Source organism: Helianthus annuus, chromosome 6, assembly GCF_002127325.2.
Source record: "Helianthus annuus cultivar XRQ/B chromosome 6, HanXRQr2.0-SUNRISE, whole genome shotgun sequence".
Lineage (NCBI taxonomy): Eukaryota > Viridiplantae > Streptophyta > Magnoliopsida > Asterales > Asteraceae > Helianthus > Helianthus annuus.
The window spans coordinates 29,843,195-29,856,190 of NC_035438.2; the positions used below are offsets into that span (position 1 = coordinate 29,843,195).

At 33.8% G+C, this 12,996-nt stretch overlaps 1 long non-coding RNA gene across 1 annotated transcript; it reads right to left on the reverse strand.

Moving 5' to 3' along the window:
• Positions 1–2,369: 2,369 nt before the first annotated feature.
• Positions 2,370–3,617, reverse strand: LOC110897163. Its single transcript, XR_002568498.2, has 3 exons — positions 3,479–3,617; positions 2,890–2,943; positions 2,370–2,633 (listed from the first exon to the last, which is right to left on the reverse strand). It is a non-coding gene; the product is annotated as an uncharacterized LOC110897163 (long non-coding RNA).
• Positions 3,618–12,996: the final 9,379 nt, after the last annotated feature.

Here is a 12,996-nt window from a genome sequence, read left to right on the forward strand (position 1 = left end):
AAGATAGTACACAATTTAGCCCCTACTTCCCTTTCCCCATGAATGGTTACCCGTTTCCCTTTAGGGGATGTCACATGAATAATTTTGTTTTCGCATAAAATTTCCGCGTGATAACGGGATAACCAATCCATACCTACTACTACTTTAAATTCTCCTAAAACCATGGGAATCAAATCAATATCAAAATCTTCATCATCTATAGTGATTCTACAACCTCTACATATTTCGTGCAAAAGGTAACTCTTACAATCGGCAATTTCTACTTCGAGAGGTGTACACATTCTTTCTATCGTGAATAAAGGGAAACGTGCAAGCTCACTAGAAATAAATGATCTACTAGCTCCAGTATCGAATAATATATAAGTGGGTATAGAGTTTATCATATAGATACCTGAGACCACATTCGGGTGAGCCCTTGCTTCTTCCGTGGAGATTTGGAACATTCTTCCCTTAGCTTTCGCGGGTTCTTCTTTCTTTCCTTCCTTCTTCACCCCTTGTTTAAGCTTTGGGCATTCAGCTTTCACATGGCCCGATTCGTTACAATTGTAGCATACCCTTTCGGGATTCGGACAGTTATAGTACGGATGCCCTTCTTGTCCGCAATTGTAACACCCCTTCCTTCCCAACAAACATTCACCGGAATGGGGTTTTCCACATGTCTTGCATCGTGGAAACCCGCCTTTGGGAGCTTCTTTCTTTCCTTGATCGTGCGTCTTGGGTTTCTTAGAAGAACCTTGCGTTGACCCCTTCTCGACTTGCCTTTTCTCTCCACGTTCGTCTTGCCTCTTTATTTCAATTTCCCTATCCCTCGCTAGATCAATGATCTCGTCCAAAGTTTCGCATTTTGAAGGAGTTATGAACTCCCGAATTTCAGCCTTAAGCATGCCATGATAACGGATAATCTTCTTTCTCTCCGTTCCAACTATCTCTTCACAAAACTTCAGTTGATCAAGGAAGGTGTTCGTGATCTCATTGACAGATTCATCTCTTTGTCGGAGTCGGAGAAAGTCTTCTTGGATTCGATCCACCGCTGATTGTGGACAATGGTACTTGATAAAAGGTTGTTTGAATTCTTGCCAAGTCAAAGTTTGAACTCGATTCTCTCCGATCTCCTTACTATACGAGTCCCACCAATCTTTAGCCCTTCGTAAAAGTTGCCCCGTGGCAAACATGACTTGATCTTCCTTGTCACAATGACTTTGAATGAACACCCCTTCCATGTTAGCTATCCATCTTTGGCATTCTATGGGATCAATTTCCCCATTAAAGGTTGTAGGCTTACATGCCATGAAATCCTTGTAGGTGCACCGTCTTGCCTCCTTCTTGCCTTGAATTCCGGCTATCATTTCCTTCAATTCATCCACTTTGCTCGTGATCATATTCTCTACCGTACTTAGTACTTGGCCCTCCACCTCTTGTGCTAGCTTGGAAACGTTTGCATCAATTGCCTTCGTTACTTCATCCGAAATCATCTGGTTTAACTCGTTTCGAGTTATACGTTCTGTAGCATCCGTGTTTCCTCCACTTACCATCTACAATTTAAACGTTCGTATTAATTATTGTTACTTTCATCCTCCTCGTCTTTCTATATATACATCATTTATTCTTAATAAGTTCATTTTCACGAGTCGTGAACCCGTCCAATCCTTCTTTATAAACATTCTTAATGTGTCGCTTACTTCATCCATTCGTATGTAAGGACTCCTCATTCTTTCGCACGTTCATTATTAAAACATGCTAGCTATAATGAATTTCTTAGTTTCATAGTCGATTCGGGGTATTCCTTATGTTTAACGAATGCCATAATCGAATTAAGGGCCTTAACATGATAAACAAACAATTTCAGCAAACACTATTAGGGGGGACCCGTCGCCGGCCTTGGGTGTGTCGCCGACGGGCTCGGGAAAACCCCGTCGCCACAAATTGCCCGTAGGCAGGTGCTTAAGCCGTCGGATGGGAGGGTGCCGTCGCCGACGGCATATAGGCCATCGCCGACGGGCTTCCTGGTGTGCAAACGCTGATTAACTAAAATCTTCCATTTCCAGCCCCTTTTTCCAACCCGAAACGGTCCTGGGCAGTCCCGAAGCCTTCTATAGTACCCATTATCATCCAAACCCAAGTCATGCTAGTAACTAAACCATAACCCATTCCCATTTTTGTCTACTAGCATGAAATCCTTAAATTACTTACTTGCGTGGCGCTTGGAACGAACTCACTTTCGCAAGAGCTTTCGGTTTGAGTTCGAGCACCATAACTTACTCGAATCTCTCAAACCTTGGCTCTTATACCAACTTGTAAGATCCAAACTTTTTTAAAGACACTAACGAACTTTCATTTAACAAAAATAGTAAACGGGTCGAATAATTTATAAACCAAAATTCTGCATTTAACTTGGTAACGAACAACATAACGACTACAAAAGTTTTTAACCCAAACATTACATAAACTACTAACATAGTCTTTTAACTATAAGTTCAACATCTACCACTTTCGGATCATAAAACTTACAAAAGACCCGTTTGGAACAAAAGGAAAGCATTTAACAAAAGTTTTGACTAAAACTAGTTTCTTCACGGAAGCGTGCATCATGAATGTGTTCGATCCAAGTAACGCCATTTAACAAGTCGCTTTACCTACATACAACCAAACCGTTAGACATTTAGTTACTAAAATTCATACAACGTTAATTACAAACATGACCCTCAAGTAAACCTTCTTCCGAACATGAAGTTTCTTCCATTTTTCACATTACTCTTCTAACTCATTCGACCCATACCTAAATTACATAATCGGCTTGCAATAACTCGTTACAAGGAAACGACTTCAACCATTGAACAATAGTATGCTACGACAATACATGCTAATAACGTTATGTAAGCAAGAACTTACCTTTGTCGTTGTTTGTATGTGATCCGGAGTGACTCGAGCTTTCTTGTTTGATCCCTATAATCAATAATCACATGCTTTAGATTCACGTCATTCTTTTCCTTCCAATATCAACATACTTTCATTAGCAAACAACCGACTCTCTATTCTAACCATTCTACATTGTAAATCCCGTGGTTAATTCGTTCGAGCATTTTGACAAACACTTGGCGTGCATACTAATAGTTAAGCATAATGTACAACTATTTTATGCCTTATTGACCCAGTCATATCAATAACTCTAATAACATCAATTTCACTCAACATCTCATATAACCTCCAACCCAATTCAATTTCCCATATCGAATTTAAGCAAGAATATCATCATACAACATTTTTATACAAATTTTTACAACAAGATTCCATATTACATAGAACCATTATCTTGACCTAAGTGGGTTTTTTCTCTTTAAACACCAATTTAACATTCTACAAGGGTTTATCATTCTCTAATTGGTGATTCTAACTCATAATCATACTAATTTCATATAAATTCAAAGATTTCTTGAAACCCTATGTATACAAGATTATCAAATCGTAAAATTCTTGTTACCTTATGGTGTATTAAGCTTAGATGATCCAGAATCTACCAACATGCAAGAGTAATTGTCTTGATTAGGGCCTCAATTTGCTTAATTTAGTGAGACTTGAAGGGGGTTCATCTTGTGCTTGCTCCTGGCGACATAAACACACGCATATGTGTGTGGTTTTGTGTTACTAGCCCCTTTTTGTTAAGTTAATCTTTCATTATTTACATTTCCCCCCTTCAAGTATGCATACTCATTTTTAAATGGCCCAACTTGCTTCTCCTAACTAACAATTTCTAATTCACATTCTAAATAGGTTAACACTCATAGCTATTTCTTATAACATGTTATAGCAATATAAAATAAAAATATTAAATTCTGGGGCGTTACACCTTAGAGTGTGTGTAGTAGTCTCGGGATCCAAGATTGATAGTAAGAGTTCTTGTCAATCAAAGGCCATGTTTGGCTAAGTCTCTTACATCACTTGGTGAAGACAAGCATTTAATGTAAAACTTTTGATTTTTAATGTTTTCGCACTTTTTATTTGGTTCTATATTAATGACTTTAATAACTAGTTTCTTATGTTGAAGGTGAAACTTCCTTATCATTTGTTCGTGGTGTCTTAGCATTACTTTACTCTCTATATAAAGTAAAAGATTTTCACCATTCATATCTCTACGGTCTATATAGAGATATGTTGGCTACCTGGTCGGGGGTTAAGGGAATGGTTTGGTAAGGTTCTTGCCTTGTTCAGTGTATAGATCCTGTAAGGACCTGGGTCAAGCTTACTAGGACCTCCTTCAATACCCACTGGTATTAGATGGCGGGGGTGCGAATAGCTTGAACCCCTCATATGTAAACTACTATTAATACATTAATCCGGCTACTTGGGATTGTATCCCTGGTGACTCAAACCACTTAGCCGAGGGTAACATCGCCTTCAAAAGAGGGGCCTACCACTTTACGCATTAATAACTTAATTAATTATCTTTCAATATTCCGATCCGTTGGGATTGTATCCTTGTTGACTCAAACCACTGGGTTGAGGGTAACGTCACCTTCAAAAGAGGGGCCTACTACTATAACTAAGATAATCTCTTAAAAAGTGCAAAAGTGCGGATATCATCAAAGGTTACATTAAAGGCGAGTCAGGTCCAAGTGATTCATCTTGTCTATCTGTTTTTATTTTCATTTTTCAATTTTTCAGCATTTTAGTTTTTATTTTTCATGTTTAAAACCTTTTCTAAAAATTTTGATTTGATTAGACGTTGAGGATAAACCGGTACTAAAAGCTCTTGTGTCCTTGGACGACCTCGGTATCTTACCAACGCTATACTACGCTCACGATGGGTGCACTTGCCTATATGTGTGTTTAGTGTTAGTAGAATATCGTGTTTTATAAATTTAAAACTTGACTAATGTGTAAAGTTGGCTTAAAATATTAATAAAAATATAACACACTTTACACGCATCATGTAGCATCCGGGAAATCTGGACCCGCCGCGCTACGCGACGGTCCTTAAGGATCTCGTTGCGTTACGCGACGGTTACCAAAACTTGGTTTTTCTAGTTTTTCGTGCTGGTTCTCGTCGAACGTGTTCGGGGTTTCGATTATGAATCGTTGTGGGACCTTTTTGAGGGTTGTTACACTTAGCCACCTCTACGTATCGCTCTGGCTACAGATGGTGGCAATGGTGGTCGATATATGTATCGGTGATGCCCTTGCTGCCTCTTCCTATTGCTCTGGTGGTCATCGATCTATGTAACGGATGGTTTCCTAGGGTTTTTGCATGATGGATTGATGGTTGAAAGACCTTAGCGGTGATTGTCGATATATGTAACAGTTGTTTTCTTAGGGTTTTTGCATGACCTATCGGTGTTTGTTAGGGTTTTGCATCGAATTATTCTTTTTGTGCTCTTTATTTCGACTGTTTTGCTTGGTTAGGGTTTCGTCGCTTGCCTGTGGTGAGTTCAGATTTTTTTTTCTAACAACGGGTTTTGTCGGATGGCTGTGATGAGTTCAAAATTTTTCACACAATTGATGAGGTGGCGTGGCAACTGGCAAGGATGGTAGATGGTAAGATTTGGCATGCAACCCCCCCCCCCCTTGGGTGTGATTTTTTGCTTCGTTTCGCTGTTACTTTTTAACATGGTTTTACGCACCCCAACAAATGTATACGACTTGTAAACTTATATTGTTGTTGATTTCCATGAGATATGTTCAATTGTTACCGGTGATGATCATATACTATATGAACCACTTTATGCTTTGATTTTTGTGTGGCTAAGATGATGGAAACGCCTACATATGAGCTAGTTTGGTTTGAACCACAGTTAAACCGGACTCGCCCGCGCAACATGCCTGAGGGAATAATCCTATTATGTTAAATATTGTTATTGTTGATTGTAAATCTTGTTTAAACCATTATACAATGAACTGTTTACGTTACTATTTACCTTTCCGACATATTTGTTTAGAATTGTGTTTCGTTCGTCATCCTCGCCGCAATGCATAGGTTTAAAACCATTAGTTTATTTGTAATGATCATGATGTTGTTGTTCAACTCGCATTAAATTCAAACAAAGAGAAAGATAACATTTCATTTCTAAAAATTCTAAAAGTTAACGCTATTTATTCCTTGTCTAATATTGTATAAGTTTTATATTAAAAAAATATATAAACTACTTACCTATTTTGGGACTTATACGATAAAATAACAACAATCGTACCTAGTAAATCCCACAAATAGCAAAAGTGTTGCTAAGGTCTATGAAGGGTGGGATGTAGCAAAGCTATTTGATGAATAATTTTTGTTGATGACTAGAAGAGTTATTAATCATAATTTTTCGAACAAACTGAATGTCTTTAATTAAATAACAAACTCATCCACTAATCCACCGTAGACGTTTGCGATATTGTGATCATTTCCGTCACACATTACTTCATAATCACTTTTGTCACACGTAAATTAATGTGACATTTATACGTAAAATACCCTTTATTAGATCAACTATCAAAGTTTTATTATATTTCTAGATATAAGAAAATTATAATTATAATGAAGAAATACAACGGTATAAAGATGATGAAGTTCATACTTTTCTCTTATGGTAAGGGGAAACCCCTCAAACTATTATAAAGTTTAACCAAGAATTACAAAAATAAAAGAATGGACGGATTAAAACTTTTTTTATGGCAAGGGGAAACCCGTCAAACTATTATAAGTTTAACCAAGAAATACAAAAATAAAAGGATGGACGGATTAAAACTTTTAAAAAGTGAGGAAAAAATTACAAATAAATCCTTTAACATTGTATACAAATAAATATTTACAAACTTATAAATCATATTAAGGATATCTTTTCATTTTACAATCTCTTATTTCTTCAACCCTGTATAATACATCACCAGTAACAATATAAAGATTACAAAGTTTTAATACTTTTTTTTTGCAAGGGAAAACACGTGAAACTATTATAAAGGATATTGTGCGGGGGGGGGGGGGGGGGGGGGGGGGGGGTAGGGCACAACATGAACATACCCCAATTTTCACTAATCACGCGCTGTCAACACATTTTTATCCTAAATTGTCCCAAAACGCATTATTGTCCCAATTTTCACTAACCTAAGCCATGGACTACACCTTTTTACACTATCCTCTCTATCCCCATACATACTACTTTCTCTCTCTCTCATATCCACACAACTTTGCAAGCCACTACCCAATTTGGGGTACTCAGACGGTGAACCTGATTCGGATATCCTACTTGAAACCTAAATCGGTGAGTCAGGACTGGCCCATAGGATGTGCGGGTGAGCTATCACACAGGGCCCCTAACCCTTAAGGGCCCAATAAATCTTCGTTTTATCTATTATAAAATAAATATGAACTTAAAAATTTCAATTTCATGTAGTAGAGATGGTTTGTTCCTTCTGTGATTATACTTGGATTGCATGTTTATACCGTCACTTATAAGGTATTTTTTCCGATGTTTAAAATGAATCAAATATCATGTGACAGAAAGATATTGTTTACAAATAAAGATTTAATATCTTTCTATGAGTAAAATACTAGGTTAGAACCCCGTGTATTACACAGGTTGAATAAATGTAATTTTATATACTAAATAGAAAAACAATATATTTTTAAAAACCTTATTTATTAAACGTGTTGAGTAAATACAATTTTATATATTAGTTATTGAAAAAGTTATATATTTAAGAACCTCTTTTATTGTGCGGTTTGAATAAATGTAATAATATATACCAAACAATAAAAAAGTTCTATTTAAAAAAATGTGTATTCACGGGTGGAAGAAATGTAATTTTATATACTAAATAATAAAAAAAGTTATATTTAAAAAAACTCCGTGTATTATACGGGTTGAATAAATCTAAAACAATAAATAATATGCATGTTTATCTATGTTAAGTGAAACAATGCTTTTTAGTTTAGATAAGACTTTATGATTTGAAGTTAAGTTTATACCAATAATTTAGAGGTTGATAAGATTTATATTAATTTAATTAATATTTAATAATTTAAATTAAGTAATAATTAACTATAGTGGCGTCTCTCTGAGAATTCATGTACCTTGTTCGAGCTCGAAAAATGTGCCCGTATGCTTTAACGAAAATTGTTTTTTTTTTAAATCATATTAGTATTGGTTGGGCCCAATAAACCCAATGTTAAGTTGGGTAAATTATAAAGCATAAAAAGGTATTTGATAATGGGCCTCTATATTGGATTTGTATGTGTTTACAATTTTTTTTTAAATAACACACACACACACACACACACACATATACATATATATATATATATCGATTTTTTTTTTAAAAAAAATCCTGTGCCCCTCGAAACCACGGGCCTTGTGCGGAAGTCCTCCCCGCACACCATAAGAGCCGCCCCTGATTATCTACAATTAAGGATGGTCTAGAATTGACAAGTGTCCGATTTCTTTTATTATATATAGTATAGAAGATATAGATTATTGGATATGTGATAAACATTTCGAAAAGTCGGGAATATAATAATGATCTCAATTTGCACTATTAAAGGTTAAATACTTCGAATTATTATTAAGATGATATTTTACAAAATTAGTAACTTTAAAATTAAAACTTCGAAAGAATTATTCTAAAATTCAAAGATAAATTAATATTATATCAAACTAATATTATATTAATTTAATTAATATTTAATAATTTAAATTAAATAATAATTATCTACAATTAAGATGGTCTAGAATAATGACACGTGTCCATCAATTAGTTTCTTTTATTATATAGTATAGATATAGATAAGTTTAATAAATTAATTCTCTTTTAAGCTATCTTTATTTATTTTGTCAATTATATCTTTATTTGTTTTGTCAATTATACTTTTCAAGGGTATACCAATATATAAGGTTTAAACATATATATGAGCCCATATAGAGGCCCATTTTTGTTAGTCATATTGGGCATTTAAAATATTATTTTATATATATTTTATTAATTTTTATCGTATCTTTAAGTTTTTTTAAACGTTTTAAGCTTTATGAATATATATATATATATATATATATATATATATATATATATATGGTAAGGTTATTGTAAAAAAAGGTTAAAAGTGTGAGAAATATTGTGGAGATGACACGTGTCCTCAATCTAAATTAATTCAAAAAGGTAAACAAGTAATTTTATCATTGATTGAATTAATTCAAAACCTTCCATAACCGTTACCTTATTTATAGGAACATGATTTTTTTAAAAGATCTCTATAAAAACACTACGAATAACACTGCAACCACCATTCTGCACGTATATAACACTATTCAATAATTATATAACAACATTCAATAAGTATATAACAACATTCAATAAGTATATAACATCATTTTAAAGATCTCTATAAAAGCATTACGAATAACACTGCAACCACCATTCATCACGTATATAATACCATTCAATAATTATATAACACTATTCAATAAGTATATAACACTATTCAATAAGTATATAACACCATTTTAAAGATCTCTATAAAAACACTATGAATAACACTGCAAAATCACCATTCAGCACATATATAACACCATTCATAATTATATAACACCATTCAATAAGTATATAACACCATTCAATAATTATATAACACCATTCAATAAGTATATAACACCATTCAATAAGTATATAACACTATTAAAGACATTACCTCCATTTCGAGAATGTGTTCTTAGTATAATGTTCATAGTATGGTTATTGTACATGGTATTTTAAACCTGCATGCATAGTGTTTTACATCTGCATGCTAGTAGATGTTCCAGATTCCATATGTTAAAACACCATGGTATTTTAAACCTACATTCCAGTACATGTTCTTTACATGTTCATCGTATGGTGTTTTATACCTGCATTTCAGTATGTGTTTAAAACACCACGCTTTGAATCACAATACAATTAAAACACCACTGTATGAACATAGACAAAACATCTGATCGAAACATATTTTTTTCTCTATATAAGTATAGCAATATGGTACTTATATTAAAGATAAAAAAACGCTCGTTATTATGGTGTATTTTTTATAAAAAAAAGGTACGTATAAAAAGTTATTGCCCTTTAAAAAAGACGGGGGGAAGTTGCATGTGCATTAATGTTAGTTTCTTAATTTAAAAATGTTAAATTTACCTGTATACCCTTAATCTATAAAATTAATATGTTTAATAGTAAACATTATTTACAATTTTGCCATTATGATCTCAACCAGATCTAATGGTGTAGATTCTTTCTTACCTTTCTCACAAAAAACACCCTTTTTTACAGGAACCACTACATATATATATATATATATATATATATATATATATATATATATATATATATATATATATATATATATATAGGGTCAGGATTTAGAGAAAACGCTCAAAAGTGTGAGAACGGAGAGAACGCTTATGCATCGTCCGATCAAAACAATCTATGGACTAGATTGGCGCGGTGGCATTTTAGTAAATAACACCAATTTTATTACGTGGACGCGCGTCATTAAGGGTAAAAAAGTAAAAAAAACTATTCCTCACATAAAACGCCATTGAAAATAAAACGCCAAAAAAAACAAAACGCCAAATTTATCACTGGGTGCTTTTTTTCTGTGTTTTTATTTAAACTCTCTGGTTACAAAAACGCCATAACATAGGAAACGCCATTATATATAATGCCAAACTTTACATCCGAATAAATGTTATTTACATTTTGTGTTATAAAAATAACATCCCACCTGACCTACGCGCCAAAAAGTTCTATAAATAGAAACGTCTCACCACCTTCCGTTTATCACACCAAAAAAAATACAAAAAAAAACACACAGTGGTTGCTAAAAAAAATTACAACTCAATGTAAAACGCCAAAAAATACGACAGCAAAAAACATCTTTTTCTTTTATCCTCAGTAAAGTTCTGCATGAAGCTTCATTTAATGATGACACCCATATGTCATACTGTCATCTTTGTTGCATGAGATGGACAAAATTGAAAAAAGGGGGACTGATGACACCCATATGTCATACTGTCATCTTTGTTCCTGAAGAAGGTTTGGATGATAAGAAGAGACCTATACCAGTTGCAGATAGCATCCACCCACAGGGGGTCGCTCTATGACTCAAACATCAACAAAGACAATTCAACACATGAACAAAGAAAATAAACAACGCCAAACCCAAAACGTCATTTATTTGTCACATTTCTTGTAGTTTCAAAAGAAAAAAGAGACTGATGACACTGAAAATTTAAAATAATAAATTGCTTCTACTTTGTTTTTTCTTTTTTTTTACTTTTTTTTAATTTTCTTTGTCTATTGTTTGTTTTGTAACGTCAATTAATAAACGACAAAATAATATTAATGCTATAACGAAAAATATAATAAAACGCCAAAATTAGCAAATACGTGTAAAACGCCATGATGCCATACAAAAGCCCCCAAATAAACTACCAAACTATAATAAAATTAATTTGAACAACTAATATTATTAAAAAAAGAGTGAAAATGTGCAAAAGAATATAAAACAAAAGAAGTCCAATAGTTATCTAACCGTCATTGGAAAACAAAACGCCTTAATTACAGCCGTCAAAAGATTTGACGTGTTACACCATTAAAACAATTGAGTCTTAAAACAAAACACGGTAAACTGCAAAAAAATCAGTAAAATGAAACTGACGGAAAACATAATTACTAACATTTATTATATTAAATTTATCTATCTTTTTCAAAACGCCATAATTACCTGACATACGCGGGGAAAAAAAGTCAATATAAAAGAAGATCATCAGAACCCAAGTTCAAACACGCCAAAAAAATTAAAACGCCACATATTCTCCAAAACGCCAAAAAATTTTAAAAATGGCTAAGGTTATTGCATGGAGGTTTGTAAGGAAAGAAAAAAGATTCATCATAAAGTTCGCTGACAGGAGAAGGGTTAAGGTAAGAACAATAAAAGCCATGATGGGAATGAATGAAAATATTCAAAAAGATATCCTGGCCCTTGGGGTTCCAAGAGACAACGACTGTGAAAGAATAAGAACTGTAATAAGAAGACTAGAGAGAAAGTTTCCAGCAGAAGATAATGAAGATGATGATATTGAAGATACACAAATACCAAAACTTAGGAGTTGGGTATTGCATGAGAAAGAATGAACACTTGAAGTAACTTATGAAAACGGGGTGCAATATTCAAGACCAATGGAAGAAATGTTGAAGACAGGGTTGCTATCTATCATTGAACAACTCTGTGATTTAACACCTTCAAACGATCCAAAATCCAATGATGCAGTAATATTCTTGAATAGGCTGCAGCAAAGAAGAGGCGAGCTAATGGCGTTATACGCAAAAATGAAATTTGATGATGAAGAATCTGAAGAAAGTGAAGAACAAAGCGATGGGTACATCTCCGATGTAATCCCACCTACGGAAGACTATTAGATTATTTTGATTTTCTACTTATTGTAATTTTTTGAAATATTAATCTATGGTAATGAATTATTAACAAAAAGATACAAAACGCCAAAAAAACATGGAAAAGCCATAACGCCAAAAATATTAACTATGTGACACAAAAAGAATTACCTCAAAGAGAAGAAATCTGTGAAAAAACAATAAACGCCAAATAATTAATAAATCTACAGAACGCCAAAATTATCTTGCACGCAAAAAATAAAGAAGCTTCTCAAACTCGAAAACCATGAAAGGAGAAGAATACTAAAAAGACAAAAAAAACCCCTCGGTCCTTGATCAGGCTCCACGCCACGTGTTCGGCCAGGATGCGTTCTCACCGTTCTCACACTTTTTGCCGTTTTCTCCTGATCCCGTTTCTATATATATATATATATATATATATATATATATATATATATATATAGGCTAATTATAAGGAGAAAACCCACTCCAGTTGACTAAACCCTGGAAACCTATATGTGTGGTTAGGATCGAACCACGTCACATGCACACCAAATGATAAGAAGGGTAAATGAGTTTTTTTACATTAGAGGGTAGAGAAGTGTT